General features: G+C 38.3%; 1 protein-coding gene and 1 non-coding gene across 4 annotated transcripts in view; one reads left to right on the plus strand and one right to left on the minus strand.

Annotated features, from left to right (window-relative positions):
• Positions 1-16,005, plus strand: part of LOC128663538 (F-box/LRR-repeat protein 12) — a 495,942-nt gene that overhangs the window by 422,570 nt on the left and 57,367 nt on the right. The window lies entirely within an intron of this gene.
• TRNAV-AAC (transfer RNA valine (anticodon AAC)) lies at positions 185-257 on the minus strand. The gene has a single exon. It is a non-coding gene; the product is annotated as a tRNA-Val (tRNA).

The raw sequence follows: 16,005 nt of genomic DNA on the forward strand, positions 1-16,005 counted from the left end.
GTTATTACAGATATTTCCATGCAGACTAGAATCGTTTATTACATTAATTACAGATGTTAGACTGCAGTTCTTAGACAGTTAATGTAATATGATGAAATAGAAAAAAGAATTGGTTTCATGGCCAGAACAACAAAAGTTTAAAACATACAAATGAAATACAGGTGTATATATTAATTAAAAAAAATGTTTCTGCCCGGTCTCGAACCGGGGACCTTTCGCGTGTTAGGCGAACGTGATAACCACTACACTACAGAAACTTGATGATATGGTGATATAAAGTTTGGATAACTATGTTGCTACAGATTCATTATTGCTGTTGTCAGAAGTACAAATTATAATATACACGAGGTTACTTAGGTAGGCTTACCATAATTTTTAGAGGTGAAACTGGGACAACCTTGTGCGGTGCCAGTGGGGGTGTGGTCAGGAGCGTGGTCAAGGGGGCGTGGCAATTACCGGTCCTTTTAAAGTAGTAGCTTTTATGTGTGTAATGTTTTGTGGATGCTCTACCCTTCCTCAGTCAAACAAGTGAATCACACAGTTTAAATAGACCATACCACCACCCCTAGTGAAAAAGGCACCATTATGTTGTCATGGCAAATAAATCATTAATCTAAATCTCAGATTCTAAATAATGCCAAACATCAAGCATAATTATAACTTTCATAATTATCAATTTCACAATTTAATATCTGCAGTGTAATATGTGTTTTACGTGTTTAATTAAGGAACAGAGCCAAATACTGATAAGGCATAAATACAACATTGAATGAAAGTACAAAAGAAACACGTACCTGCTAAAGCTGTTTAAGAGGCTACTCTATACCATAATGCAGGAAGATTATAGCCAAAATGCTATCCTGCATGAAGTAAAGCAAGATCCAGGCCAAAAATCCTTCCTGCCTGTACTTCCTAGTCATACCCATATGATTCCCCTAAAGGTGTATTACCGGCAATGACACCAAGGGTTGGGGTGTTAAATTCTTAGAAAAATAAACCAAGTAGTACTACAAAATTAAAAAACTATGCTGCTCACTCAGCCTGTATTACTAAATGTAAACTTTGAAGGACACGAACGTTAAGCTAAGCAGCTGTATGTAACAAAGTACCAGCATCCAGCTATGCTGGAAGCCACAGTCCAGTCATTTTGAATAATGTGTCTGGGTTTCAGGCAGTCTGAAACCCGGACACATGATTTGAAACCTGGAGGTGGCAACCCTAGTGGGACAGAATGAACAACTGGGTGGGACACTGGGACAGCGCCTCCAAACCGGGACAATCCCAGTAAAAGTGGGACTTCTGGTAAGCCTATACTTAGGTACATTATATACAGTGTAAAACATTTCCATAATCATTCTTAATAAGGTACATTTTAACTCTTTCCCCTCAATCTCTAGTCCTATGCACAACATACTTCTTGAGCAGACCAAATAACTAAATATATCTGAGTACTTCACTATGAGCATGAAAATAAACCCAAATTAATTTCATTTGTTGATCTACATCTAAATAAAGGTTGCTGGGATTGTTTTTAACATGGAGGCATAAACATTTTAAAGCACGCTGATCCATTCAGTATCTAGTGCCGGGAATATTATTATTTATTGATTACATTTTAACATGCAGGTGTAACAAGATGGCGGAAGTTGTGGGGAAGATTTATACCTCAGCGACGTTAGCTACAAGCAGAACAGCTGAGCAGAACAGCTGTTATCCGCCCACTTAATCGTTTTAAATATATATGCATATTTAGTTTAATACACTTTACTCAATTACAAAAGGTTACAAAGATAAATCTATTACAACTAACTTTTCTCCATAAGGAGCCATTATATAAAAGGAAAAATACTTGTGGTCTTCCTCTTGCCTAGCCCATGAAACAAGGAATGCTTGCACAATGGAGGGAATCAAACAGGTTTAAAATGACTGAGCCTGTAAATTACAGAGGTTAAATCTTTCACAAAATATTACTGGCCAGGAAGCTCTTAGTGCAGAAATAATAGATAATGATTTAGGTTGAAAACAAGAGTGTAATTTAGCTTCTAAGGTGAAAAAGACAATTCATGATCTATCTCTACATTAAAGGGACATGAAACCCTAATTTTTTCTTTCATGATTTAGAAAGAGCATGTCATTTTAAGCAACTTTTTAATTTACTTCTATTATCTAATTTGCTTCATTCTCTTGATATCACTTGCTGAAAAGCATATCTAGATATGCTCAGTAGCTGCTGTTGGTTGCTGCACATAAAGGCCTTGTGTGATTGGCTCACACATGTACATTGCTATTTCTTCAACAAAGGATATCTAAAGAATTGAGCAAATTAGATAATAGAAGTAAATTGGAAAGTTGTTTAAAATTGAATCATGAAAGTTTAATTTTGACTAGACTGTCCCTTTAAAGGGACATAAAAACCCCAAAAGTTTTCTTTCATGAGTCAGACAGAACCTACAATTTAAAAAAACTTTCCAATGTTTTTCTATTATCAATTTTTCTTTGTCTTCTTGATATTTTGTTGAAAACCAGGAAGTTCAGGGATGTGCATGTGTCCGCAGCACTGTTTTGCAACAATGTTATACATTAGCAAGAGCACTACTTCCTGTCATGTTGTGCCCCAGACATGTGCACCTACCTATCTAGATATCTCTTCAACAAAGAATAGCATGATAACAAAGCAAATTTGAAAATATAAGTAAATTGAAAACTTTTTAAAAATTATATTCTCTCTCTAAATCATAAAGGGAAAATTTTGGATTTCATGTCCCTTTAAAGGGACACTGAACCCAATTTTTTTCTTTTGTGATTCAGATAGAGCATGCAATTTTAAGCAACTTTCTAATTTACTCCTATTAGCAATTTTTCTTTGTTCCCTTGCTATCTTTATTTGAAAAAGAAGGCATCTAAGTTTTTTGTTTGTTTCAGTACTCTGGGCAGCACTTTTTTATTGGTGGATTAATTTATCCACCAATCAGCAAGGACAACCCAGCTGTTCACCAAAAATGGGCCGGCATCTAAACTTACATTCTTGCAGTTCAAATAAAGATACCAAGAGAATGAAGAAAATTTGATAATAGGAGTAAATTAGAAAGTTGCTTAAAATGTCATGCTTTATCTGAATCACAAAAGAAAAAAATTGGGTACAGTGTCCCTTTAAGTCTGTATTATTTAGTGGTGCCATACTACTGCTATTTCCAGAATGGTGTGATCATTATTACTTTACAGAATAAGTTCCTTCAGTCCATTTATAATACTATAGCTAAAATTAAAGTAACATATTTTCCATCTGTATTAATCGCTGGGTACATTTTCGCTTAAAGGGACAATTGATTAAAATTTCAAAATGTAACTTTAATCATTTAGACTGGTTATGCAATTTAAAAAGTTTAATTTAATTATGCAGAGTGTACAATTAAAAAACAATCCAATGTATATTTATTATTAAAAAAATGTTGTATCCATTTTTGAAACCTAGCTCCATTCCTAAAATCATGATGAGTCTCAGGATGGTGCATTTGACCTGAGCGCTATATTTATAACATTGTTGCCAAAACTGCTGCAATATTGCACTCATGACACATACATGGTCCTGAGCATTCATAGTCCCTTTTATGAATGCAAGCAATTCTGTAATTGTTAAAGGGGCAGTGTACTGTATTAAATGTATAGAATGAATTGAAAATGCCTCCTTTGTGTTTATTTTTGCAATCAAAATAGCTGGTTTTGCTTATTGAAACACCCACATTTAAACCCCAAATGACCATAATGTACCCTATATGTCACTGGTCCTTAAAGGGACATTAAACACTTTGAATTGGTAATATAAAAAGATAAATCGTATATATATAAAAAAAACTCTGCAATATACTTTAATTATTTATGTTGTCCCCTTTTCCTGTAATTCCATTCTGAAATGTTGAGGTTTTCAGTTCCTTTTAAAAGGGCAAGTGCAGAACACTGTTATATTCCACACAGCCATTGGCTGCACACTCTAATAACCTATATATAACTGTCCCTAATTGGCCACAGCAGAGAAGGTAACCTAAGTTACAACATGGCAGCTCCCATTGTTTTATATAATTTATTATTATTATTATTATTATTATTATTATTATTATCGGTTATTTGTAGAGCGCCAACAGATTCTGCAGCCCTATAAACAAATGTGTAGTACAACAAAACAATTATAGGGATCAAATGGGTAGAGGGCCCTGCCACAGTTGCACTGTTGTAGTCAACTCTTAAGAAGGTGATCTACAAACAGCTGGACTCTTAGGCTTACATGCTAAGGGGGTTCAGGGTATAGCAATGGAGGAGAGGAACTGGTATAAAGTAAGGTTAGCGTAGGTTGTATGCATCCCTGAACAGTAGAGTCTTTAGGGAGCGCTTTAAGCTTTCAAAACTAGGGGAGAGTGTTGTGGAGCGAGGCAGATTTTTCCACAAGATGGGAGCCAGTCTGGAGAAGTCCTGTAAACGGGAGTGTGATGAGGTAACAAGAGAGGAGGAGAGTAGGAGGTCATGAGCAGAGCAAAGGGGACGGGAGGGAGAGTATCTGGAGACAAGGTCTGAGATATAGGGGGGAGCAGTGCAGTTGAGGGCTTTGTATGTCAGAGTGAGAATTTTGTGTTTGATCCTAGAGGCAAGAGGAAGCCAGTGAAGGGATTGGCAGAGAGGTGGCCAGCGATGGTGCCGATCGTTGGTGGTTGGGTGAAATAGCAGGGAGGCGGGTGGACGGCCCATAGCTGGTTAACTTCCTGTCAGGCCGGATGATGATGCTGGTAGTGGGGGGAGGGTGCGCAGGAGCGCGTGCGGGACTGGGACCACTACACTACAGAAAAGTGTAAGGGATGGAGGGAGGGGGGGGGGAATAAATGTTTGGAAAGGGATCTGGGAGAGGGAGGGGGTGTCTGTGAGGTCACAGTTTCGGATATGGGTTTTTCACAGTCCCCCTTGTAATAAAACACTGACTGGTTAACGCCCGGTGGGACTTGCAGTCAGGTTGGGGCGGCTAGAACTGTAAACCCAATCTCCTAATCCTAGTTGCCTTTAAATAGACACCCGCCTTGTTCACAAGTTTTGACATTTACAAAAACAATTTACACAAAACAACACATAACATTAATGAATGAATAAATAAAGCCTCTTAGGATAGCGTTACTCAGAACGCCAAACAGCTCTGACCCCTTACCCAGAGACACTCAAAAGATGTTACACTGAAAGCAAAAATGCTCTTTCCATATAGAAGACCGGTCTTAATTGAGTGCCTCCTTGAGCAGAAAGTATTTTGCCACTTGGACTGGTGTCTAAAATTGTGCCATCCTGCCAATTATGCCATGTGTTGGTGATATTCACCCTGGACTGAATAACTCTTCAGACCACAACAGGTTAAAGAGGGTTTGTTTATTGATAGGCACACTGCAGTATGGAGAGAAACAATACAGGGAGTGCAGAATTATTAGGCAAATTAGTATTTTGACCACATCATCCTCTTTATGCATGTTGTCTTACTCCAAGCTGTATAGGCTCGAAAGCCTACTACCAATTAAGCATATTAGGTGATGTGCATCTCTGTAATGAGAAGGGGTGTGGTCTAATGACATCAACACCCTATATCAGGTGTGCATAATTATTAGGCAACTTCCTTTCCTTTGGCAAAATGGGTCAAAAGAAGGACTTGACAGGCTCAGAAAAGTAAAAAATAGTGAGATATCTTGCAGAGGGATGCAGCACTCTTAAAATTGCAAAGCTTCTGAAACGTGATCATCGAACAATCAAGCGTTTCATTCAAAATAGTCAACAGGGTCGCAAGAAGCGTGTGGAAAAACCAAGGCGCAAAATAACTGCCCATGAACTGAGAAAAGTCAAGCGTGCAGCTGCCAAGATGCCACTTGCCACCAGTTTGGCCATATTTCAGAGCTGCAACATCACTGGAGTGCCCAAAAGCATAAGGTGTGCAATACTCAGAGACATGGCCAAGGTAAGAAAGGCTGAAAGACGACCACCACTGAACAAGACACACAAGCTGAAATGTCAAGACTGGGCCAAGAAATATCTCAAGACTGATTTTTCTAAGGTTTTATGGACTGATGAAATGAGAGTGAGTCTTGATGGGCCAGATGGATGGGCCCGTGGCTGGATTGGTAAAGGGCAGAGAGCTCCAGTCCAACTCAGACGCCAGCAAGGTGGAGGTGGAATACTGGTTTGGGCTGGTATCATCAAAGATGAGCTTGTGGGGCCTTTTCGGGTTGAGGATGGAGTCAAGCTCAACTCCCAGTCCTACTGCCAGTTTCTGGAAGACACCTTCTTCAAGCAGTGGTACAGGAAGAAGTCTGCATCCTTCAAGAAAAACATGATTTTCATGCAGGACAATGCTCCATCACACGTGTCCAAGTACTCCACAGCGTGGCTGGCAAGAAAGGGTATAAAAGAAGAAAATCTAATGACATGGCCTCCTTGTTCACCTGATCTGAACCCCATTGAGAACCTGTGGTCCATCATCAAATGTGAGATTTACAAGGAGGGAAAACAGTACACCTCTCTGAACAGTGTCTGGGAGGCTGTGGTTGCTGCTGCACGCAATGTTGATGGTGAACAGATCAAAACACTGACAGAATCCATGGATGGCAGGCTTTTGAGTGTCCTTGCAAAGAAAGGTGGCTATATTGGTCACTGATTTGTTTTTGTTTTGTTTTTGAATGTCAGAAATGTATATTTGTGAATGTTGAGATGTTATATTGGTTTCACTGGTAAAAATAAATAATTGAAATGGGTATATATTTGTTTTTTGTTAAGTTGCCTAATAATTATGCACAGTAATAGTCACCTGCACACACAGATATCCCCCTAAAATAGCTAAAACTAAAAACAAACTAAAAACTACTTCCAAAAATATTCAGCTTTGATATTAATTCGTTTTTTGGGTTCATTGAGAACATGGTTGTTGTTCAATAATAAAATGAATCCTCAAAAATACAACTTGCCTAATAATTCTGCACTCCCTGTACAACGTTTTCTCTGAGGGGGTAAGTCCCCACCCAGATATTTATACACAGGAGATAGGGCATTCCTGATCTCCATATCTAGGCTAGTACATTTCATGATTGGCTAAGCTAACAAAAACAAGGGGTTTTCAAATATAATTACAATATAAGTAAATAACATTTGTTTACAAAGTTTAATTCAGAAAATTATATTCAGTATGTCTGACAATAGATAAAAAAGGCAAGGTCAGCACTAGAGAAAAGAAGATTAACTAATGTATGCTTTTGTGAGGAATGTTGTGTTATTCTAAGTATATCATTCTGCAAGCTTACTTAATTTATGTGATGGTATACACACATTCAAATACTGTATATGCACTCATATTTTCTCACATATAGATATATTTGGCTTATCTGGATGCGAAGTAATTTAGGTTTTCACTGATACAGGCTGGAATGTAAGAATTTGAACAAGGATAGAAGAAGATTAGATTTACAAAGACAGACATACACTCAGAACTAGCTATAGTTTATAGCCACAGTCAGACAAAACTGGCCCTCCTGACTAAAAATTCCTGCATAAAAATTAACCCATTCAGACCTAACTAGGCACTGCAAAAACAGATATTACTTATTATTTTCAGCATCTGTAAATGCGAGTAAACATCTGACACTGTGGGGTTTTGTTAGGATTTTGAAAATCAGCACGTTATTAATAAAATAATCAAAACTATAAATTTTTTACAAAAACACTACCAGATGGGCAGGTTATAGAAATGGATCATCTACAAAACATTTATGCAAAGAAAAATCTAGTGTACAATGTCCCTTTAACAAAAAATTGGACAAAAAGTGATTTAATTTGCTAGCTATTTGTTAGATCATGTATGATCAGTCAGTTGTTTTGTTAGATCTAACATAATTAAAGAGATGCAAAAAGACAGGCACCAAAAGAGGGCTGTTATAAAATCAAAAAAGAACCTTTATTAAATCCAAGTTAAAATCATAGGTACATGGCCACAAACATCCTGACTAGTTTCTTGCCCTTACAGGCACTTAATCATAGGATAATTAAAGAGATAATAAGTGTTACATTTGGGGGCTGCCCCCAAATCAAATTTTAAGACAAAGAAATCATCCAGGCTAATAGGTCTTGGTTAGATCAGCTTAGATCACTTGTTTGTTACATTAGATCTAACAAGCAAAAGCTGGGAGCCCCCTCCCCCAAATAATTGTTAATACCGCTACTTGAATGCTAGATCTAACAAAAACAACAATTGATTAAATCTAATCTAACAAAGATCTAAATAATCACAGCACTATTTAAGTAGAAGAATCTTTTTTACGGAGTGCACGCTGTATGGAGCCACTGACCAAGTGCTCAACAAACTGCATGCATACAAAAATCAGCCGCTCTAACAAAGATCTAACCAGCTGATGGCTAGATTACAAGTGGAGTGCTAATTTAACTTGTAATTGCTGTTTATTAATTGCACGCCTGTAAACATGAAAATTTGCCCGTTTACAGGTGCGCAATAAATAGCCAGAAATTACAATTCAATGCTGCAGCCAAGAAAATATATATACTGTATATATACACACACATATATATATATATATATATATATATATATATATATATATATATATATATATATATATATATATATATATATATATATATATATATATATATATGACATAGGGATGGAGAGTGGCAGATGTCCCACTTGTGGTGGAATGGTGGCTGGTGGGGATGCACCCATATAAGTACTTCTTGAACCTTCTTGCAGGTGAGAGGGATTCACAGCAATGTGTGGCGCACTGTAGCGGATTCCTTCCCCTTACATATTAGGTGCTGTGGAGGGGGCAGGGATTGGTATGGAGTCTGGTGTGATACGGGGCTGCAGTTAGTGGTCAAGGTCTAATGTTACAGTGTGATGCTGCCCAGTTTTGATAGGATCTGTAGTCTAATGTGGCTGTAAACCCTTTTGCTTCTGATCTGAGTATTAAAGGGACACTAAACCCAACATTTTTCTTTCATGATTTAGGTACAGAATACAATTTTAAACAACATTCCAATTTACTTCTATTATCTCATTTGCTTCATTCTTTAGATATCCTTTGTTGAAGAAATAGCCATGCACATGGGGGAGCCAATCACACAAGGCATCTAAGTGCAGCCACCAATCAGCAGCTACTGAGCCTATATAAATATTATTTTCAGCAAATGATATCAAGAGAATGGATCAAATTTGATAATAGAAGTAAAGTAGAAAGCTGTTTAAAATGGCATGCTCTTTCTAAATCATGAAAGAAAAAAAATGAGTTTCATGTCCCTTTAGCATAACAAAAAGAGCATTTTTTCTATTGGTTGTGTTGCAATAATATAATCTGGCACATTGCCCCTTACGATATTGGACTCTGGATCCACCCATGACCACAACAACATCAGAAGTGACTTATTTAACTCATGAAGGTGCCATCTGCCAACACATCAGTAAGTGGGCATATCTCTCACACAGCCTCACAAGTTCTTAAACTTGCGCCAAGCAAAACTGCAGCTGTCCTGGGGAAACCAACAAGAGAACAAACCAATGCTGTCACTGTGTGTGCGCACTACGTTGTGCAAAGTTTGGAGCGCTGAGTGCTCCAAAGTTTATACTTCTCCCTATCATTTGCGGCCTAAAGTAATCTATGTGCATGGCCTACAAAATCATTGCGCGGCTGCGATGCTGCGTTCATTACAGGGAACATACACCATGTTTGTGAACTTATAGCTTGCATGCCAACAGAGAGGCCTGTGCGTACTAGCTGTGTCACGCGTGCTATGGGTTCTTGAATGCTGGCATTGGGCAATAAGGCCGTAGATTTGGGGAAGATGGGGGGGTGGCTATGCCCAGAACTGAGTTGTAGCTGGATGAAATATACATATGCAAGCATGCCAGCCAATGAGAGAGATTAGATAAATGTGCAGCCATTAAACTTATGCCAAGCTATTTCCACCCCTTTCAAACTATGATGGTTTGTTTCACACATTGGTCTGTCAAATACTTTTTGATTAGTTTTCCTGCTGCAATACGCAGTTGCTCTGTTGGTAGAAGTTGCAAAACATTATAACATTGATATAAATGAAGGGGTTAATAGGAGTAGTGGATAGTAACAATGACATATATGAAAATGCGTTGTTTATTATAGACTCGGCATCATTCTGTTAACAGGTATGCATATTACGGGACAAGACCTTGACAGTGGGTGAGTTAACCTCTTAACGACCGAAGTACAATGTACATTGTGTGGTCGTTAAGGAGCTTACTAGCACAGCTTTGCTGACAGTAACGTTACTACTGCATGCCTCGCTTCTGGAGGCATGTTCATATATAGCGCTGTCTTGCCAACATCACCAAGACCTGCGCTATAAACAAGACCAGATAAGAGGTCCTGTTAATAATAGCTGGTGTATCCTGTCTCATCTTTGGGAGACAAAATAATATGAAGTAGCACATCTTTAATGGTGATTATTGTAGGCTAATGTAACATTAAAAGAACAGTATACACTCATTTTCATATAACTGCATGTAATAGACACTACTATAATTAACTTAAATATAATTAAAATAAATCTAAATAAAAATTCTTATCATTACCTAAATTATCCCTATTTAAAACTAAATACTTACCTGTAAAATAAACCCTAAGCTAGCTACAATATAACTAATAGTTACATTGTAGCTAGCTTAGGGTTTATTGTTATGTTACAGGCAAGTTTGTATTTATTTTAACAAGGTAGAATAGTTAGTAAATAGTTATTAACTATTTATTAACTACCTAGCTAAAATAAATACAAATTTACCTGTAAAATAAAACCTAACCTGTCTTACAATAAAACCTAACCTTACACTACAATTAAATAAATTAAATTAAATACAATTACCTAAATTACAAAAAAAAAAAATACTAAATTACACAAAATAAAAAAGGAAATGATCAGATATTTAAACTAATTACACCTAATCTAATAGCTCTATCAAAATAAAAAAGCCCCCCCCCCAAATAAAAAAACCCTAGCCTAAACTAAACTACCAATAGCCCTTAAAAGGGCCTTTTGCAGGGCATTGCCCCAAAGAAATCAGCTCTTTTACCTGTAAAAACAAATACAAACAACCCCCAACAGTAAAACCCACCACCCACACAACCAACCCCCCAAATAAAATCCTAAATAAAAAACACTAAGCTCCCCATTGCCCTGAAAAGGGCATTTGGATGGGCATTGCCCTTAAAAGGGCATTTAGCTCTTTTTCTATTGCCCAAACCCTGATCTAAAACTAAAACTCACCCAATAAACCTTTAAAACAACCTAACACTAACCCCCGAAGATCCACTTACAGTTTTGAAGACCGGACATCCATCCTCAACGAAGCCGGGAGAAGTCCTCAGTGAAGCGGCAAAAAGTCCTCAACGATGCCAGGAGAAGTCTTCATCCAAGCCAGCAGAAGTGGTCCTCCAGACGGGCAGAAGTCTTCATCCATCCAGCATCTTCTATCTTCATCCATCCAGCGCGGAGCGGGTCCATCTTCAAGACATCCGGCACAGAGCATCCTCTTCAAACAAAGTCTTCTTCCTGAATGAATGCTCTTTTAAGTGACGTCATCCAAGATGGTGTCCCTTGAATTCCGATTGGCTGATAGAATTCTTTCAGCCAATCGGAATTAAAGGGGAAAAAATCCTATTGGCTGATACAATCAGCCAATAGGATTGAGCTTGCATTCTATTGGCTGATCACATTCAAAATCATGTTAAATAGGAGTCAGTACACACCTGCCATCATTTAAAGTGCCTCTGATTAACCCCAAATAAAGTTCAGCTGTTCTAGTAGGTCTTTCCTGACATTTTCTTAGTTGAATCCTATAGCAAAAGCCATGGTCCGCAGAGATCTCCCAAAGCATCAGAGGGATCTCATTGTTAAAAGGTATTAGTTAGGAGAAGGGTACAAAAGAATTTCCAAGGCATTAGATATACCACGGAACACAGTGAAGACAGTCATTATCAATTTGAGAAAATATGGCACAACAGTGACATTACCAAGAACTGGACGTCCCTCCAAAATTGATGAAAAGATGAGAAGAAAACTGGTCTGGGGGGCTGCCAAGAGGTCTACAGCAATATTAAAGTGTTGTTTTTGCGCCAAACATATCATTTGGAAATATGGCCAAAAAGTTCAACCTTGGTTTTATCAGATCATAACACCTTTTCACGCATGCTTTTGGGAGACTTCAGATGTGTTTTTGCTAAATTTAGCCAGGCTTGGTGTTTTTCTTGGTAAGAAAAGGCTTCCGTCTTGCCACTCTACCCCATAGCCCAGACATATGAAGAATACGGGAGATTGTTGTCACATGTACCACACAGCCAGTACTTGCCATATTTCCAAAAGATATGTTTGGCGCAAAAACAACACTGCACATCACCAAAAGAACACCATACCCACAGTGAAGCATAGTGGTGGCAGCATCATGCTTTGGGGCTGTTTTTCGTCCGCTGGAACGGGGGCCTTAGTCAAGGTAGAGGGAATTATGAACAGTTCCAAATACCAGTCAATATTGGCACAAAGCCTTCAGGCTTCTGCTAGAAAGCTGAACATGAAGAGGAACTTCATCTTTCATTATGACACTGACCCAAAGCATACATCCAAATCAACAAAGGAATGGCTTCACCAGAAGAAGATTAAAGTTTTGGAATGGCCCAGCCAGAGCCCAGACCTGAATCCGATTGAAACTCTGTGGGGTGATCTGAAGAGGGCTGTGCACAGGAGATGCCCTCGCAATCTGACAGATTTGGAGTTCTTTTGCAAAGAAGAGTGGGCAAATCTTGCCAAGTCAAGATGTGCCATGCTGATAGACTCATATCTAAAAAGACTGAGTGCAGTAATAAAATCAAAAGATGCTTCAACAAAGTCTTAGTTTACGGGTGTGCACACTTATGCAACCATATTATTTTAGTTTTTTTGTTTTACTTCCCTCCACCTAAAAGATTTCAGTTAGTTTTTCAATTTAGTTGTACAGTTTATAGGTCACATTAAAGGTGAGACAAAGATAAATCATTTCAGAACGTTTTCCACCTTTAATGTCTACACACCCCTGTTAAAATGTCAGGTTTCTTTGATGTAAAAAATGAGACAAACATAAATCATTTCAGAACTTTTTCCATTTTTTTACATCACAGAAACCTGACATATTAACAGGGGTGTGTAGACTTTTTATATCCACTGTAGTGATGAATATTTAAGCTGTTACAGCACTAGACTAGGGCATCATAGAAATTACAGCGACAATACCATGTTTGACGAGTTTCAGTAGCATAAGTAATTAGTAACATTTACAGTAATATCGTCCTAAGTCGCAAATGAATGAGGCAGGGAAAAACTAACTGATACATAGTAGTAGAGTAAGCTTATGGACTGTGTGAGTAACAGTCTAACACCATATTTGACACACTTCGGTAGCATAAATGATTAATAACAAATACAATAGACATTCTAAAACACAAATGAGTAAAACAGGGAAAAACAAAACTGCTGGCATAATAGTGAAGTAAGCTCATGGACAGTGTATATTACAATCTTGCATGCCTATTAGTACGGAAATTATATAGAAAGAATCAGTAATGTGTAATTGCAGGAACAACTTCTATGCTGTGTCCAGTGTCCCTTTAGTGAGCCCATAATCCTAACCTACTCCTGTCTTCCATGCCTGTAAGGCAAATATATGTATAATCTGAATGCTGTCGGGTCGGCGAAGAATAATCCTAAAACAGACTGTTGATCTGCAGCACATTGATAAAAACAGGAAAGCAGGTGTTCCAAAAGTGGAAGAGAACAGCTTTACTAGTGGCCCACTTCGCCACTCATCAACGAGTGTATCAGCTAAAGCACCTCTCTGCAATTTTTTCAAACAAAGAGCAGACCCGATCTCACTCTGCAAGACTTAATTCGGGCTCTGACAGGTTGATACAGGGTGTTATGTGATCTTATGTATTTTTGGGTTGCTCACTTCAGACGTGCCAGCCGCCGCTAGTGGAATCATCACTTTTAAATAAAGCATATAAGCCTTATGAGCGTGTGCAGTGATCTCAGGCCTTAACGCCAGTGCAGTGCCCTCAGTTGTAGGATTTACTCCCCCATCCCTCTCAGGAAAGTCCGCCTTAGCATTCATTACCTGGGGCTCTTCTCCGAACTGCTCATTCCCCAGACGTGTTGCACCTCCATCTGCTTTCCCGAAAGTGCCAGAATTGTGCGATAGATGCCTAGGCCCTGTTGCATCTCCACTGACTCCATCATTATCATCTGTGTGCAAGCAAACCTCCGTTGAGAGTCGAGAAACATCCACAAGACCAACCGATCCTTTGAAAGTTGCGGTGAACATAAGCTGGTAAGACTCCAAGAGTATGTTAAGACTAGTTAGAATCTGATGTACGCTCTCCATCTCGATTATAACGATATTCCACGTGGGCAAGAATATGGCTGCCCAATGTATATATGCATTGTGCGGTACTTTGCTTATCGTACCTCATGATGTATATATATATATATATATATATATATATACATATATATATATACATATATATATATATATATATATATATATATATATATATATATATATATATATATATAAATAAACAAATAAGTTAGAAAAGAGCTCTACCAAATCAAAAGAGCTAAAGCGGATTACTGGCCGCACCAAAAACCACCCTTACAGTATACTTGGAAATGATATCCTAAACAGGTTTGCTGAACATATACATTTTAATAAAAACATAGCCAAAAAGATACATGCTGAGAAAATGGCAATGATCAAATTACAGATTGCAAGTGTAGTGCACTACTGATGTCTGTTGGCTAGCATATGCAGGGTTAATACCGACTCATGAGAAAGTCCATCTCTAATACCGGGCACTTGAGTGTTAAGAACACGCTCCGGTTATAGATAAACAGAATACCGTCCTTGATATCTCAATGCCATGTATTTGATCCGGTACCGGATTTGAGACAATAATATGAGAGTCCAAGAGAGGTAATTTCACTGTTGAAAACTTTATCCCATGTGCAAGTGATACACCAAACTTTAAAATTTCAGAGCGCAAGACTTATTACTGCATGGCTTACCTTCGCTCTCTTCACACACTCTACGGTATTACCTGACAGGATCTCATCCGTGGTGTGACTCACAGCGATGTATTCCGCCTATGCAGCTCTTCACTTGCTCAAATATTCGAACTTGATATCGCCAGATTCACAGCATTTCCACCATGCTGGCGTCCTCCACACTGTGTCTTGTTCAAAACATTACGCGTTTTGCCCCTCCGAAACGCGTAATGTTTTGAACAAGACACAGTGTGGAGGACGCCAGCATGGTGGAAATGCTGTGAATCTTGCGATATCAAGTTCGAATATTTGAGCAAGTGAAGAGCTGCATAGGCGGAATACATCGCTGTGAGTCACACCACAGATGAGATCCTGTCAGGTAATACCGTAGAGTGTGTGAAGAGAGCGAAGGTAAGCCATGCAGTAATAAGTCTTGCGCTCTGAAATTTTAAAGTTTGGTGTATCACTTGCACATGGGATAAAGTTTTCAACAGTGAAATTACCTCTCTTGGACTCTCATATTATTGTCTCAAATCCGGTACCGGATCAAATACATGGCATTGAGATATCAAGGACGGTATTCTGTTTATCTATAACCGGAGCGTGTTCTTAACACTCAAGTGCCCGGTATTAGAGATGGACTTTCTCATGAGTCGGTATTAACCCTGCATATGCTAGCCAACAGACATCAGTAGTGCACTACACTTGCAATCTGTAATTTGATCATTGCCATTTTCTCAGCATGTATCTTTTTGGCTATGTTTTTATTAAAATGTATATGTTCAGCAAACCTGTTTAGGATATCATTTCCAAGTATACTGTAAGGGTGGTTTTTGGTGCGGCCAGTAATCCGCTTTAGCTCTTTTGATTTGGTAGAGCTCTTTT

Source organism: Bombina bombina, chromosome 6, assembly GCF_027579735.1.
Source record: "Bombina bombina isolate aBomBom1 chromosome 6, aBomBom1.pri, whole genome shotgun sequence".
Taxonomy (NCBI): domain Eukaryota; kingdom Metazoa; phylum Chordata; class Amphibia; order Anura; family Bombinatoridae; genus Bombina; species Bombina bombina.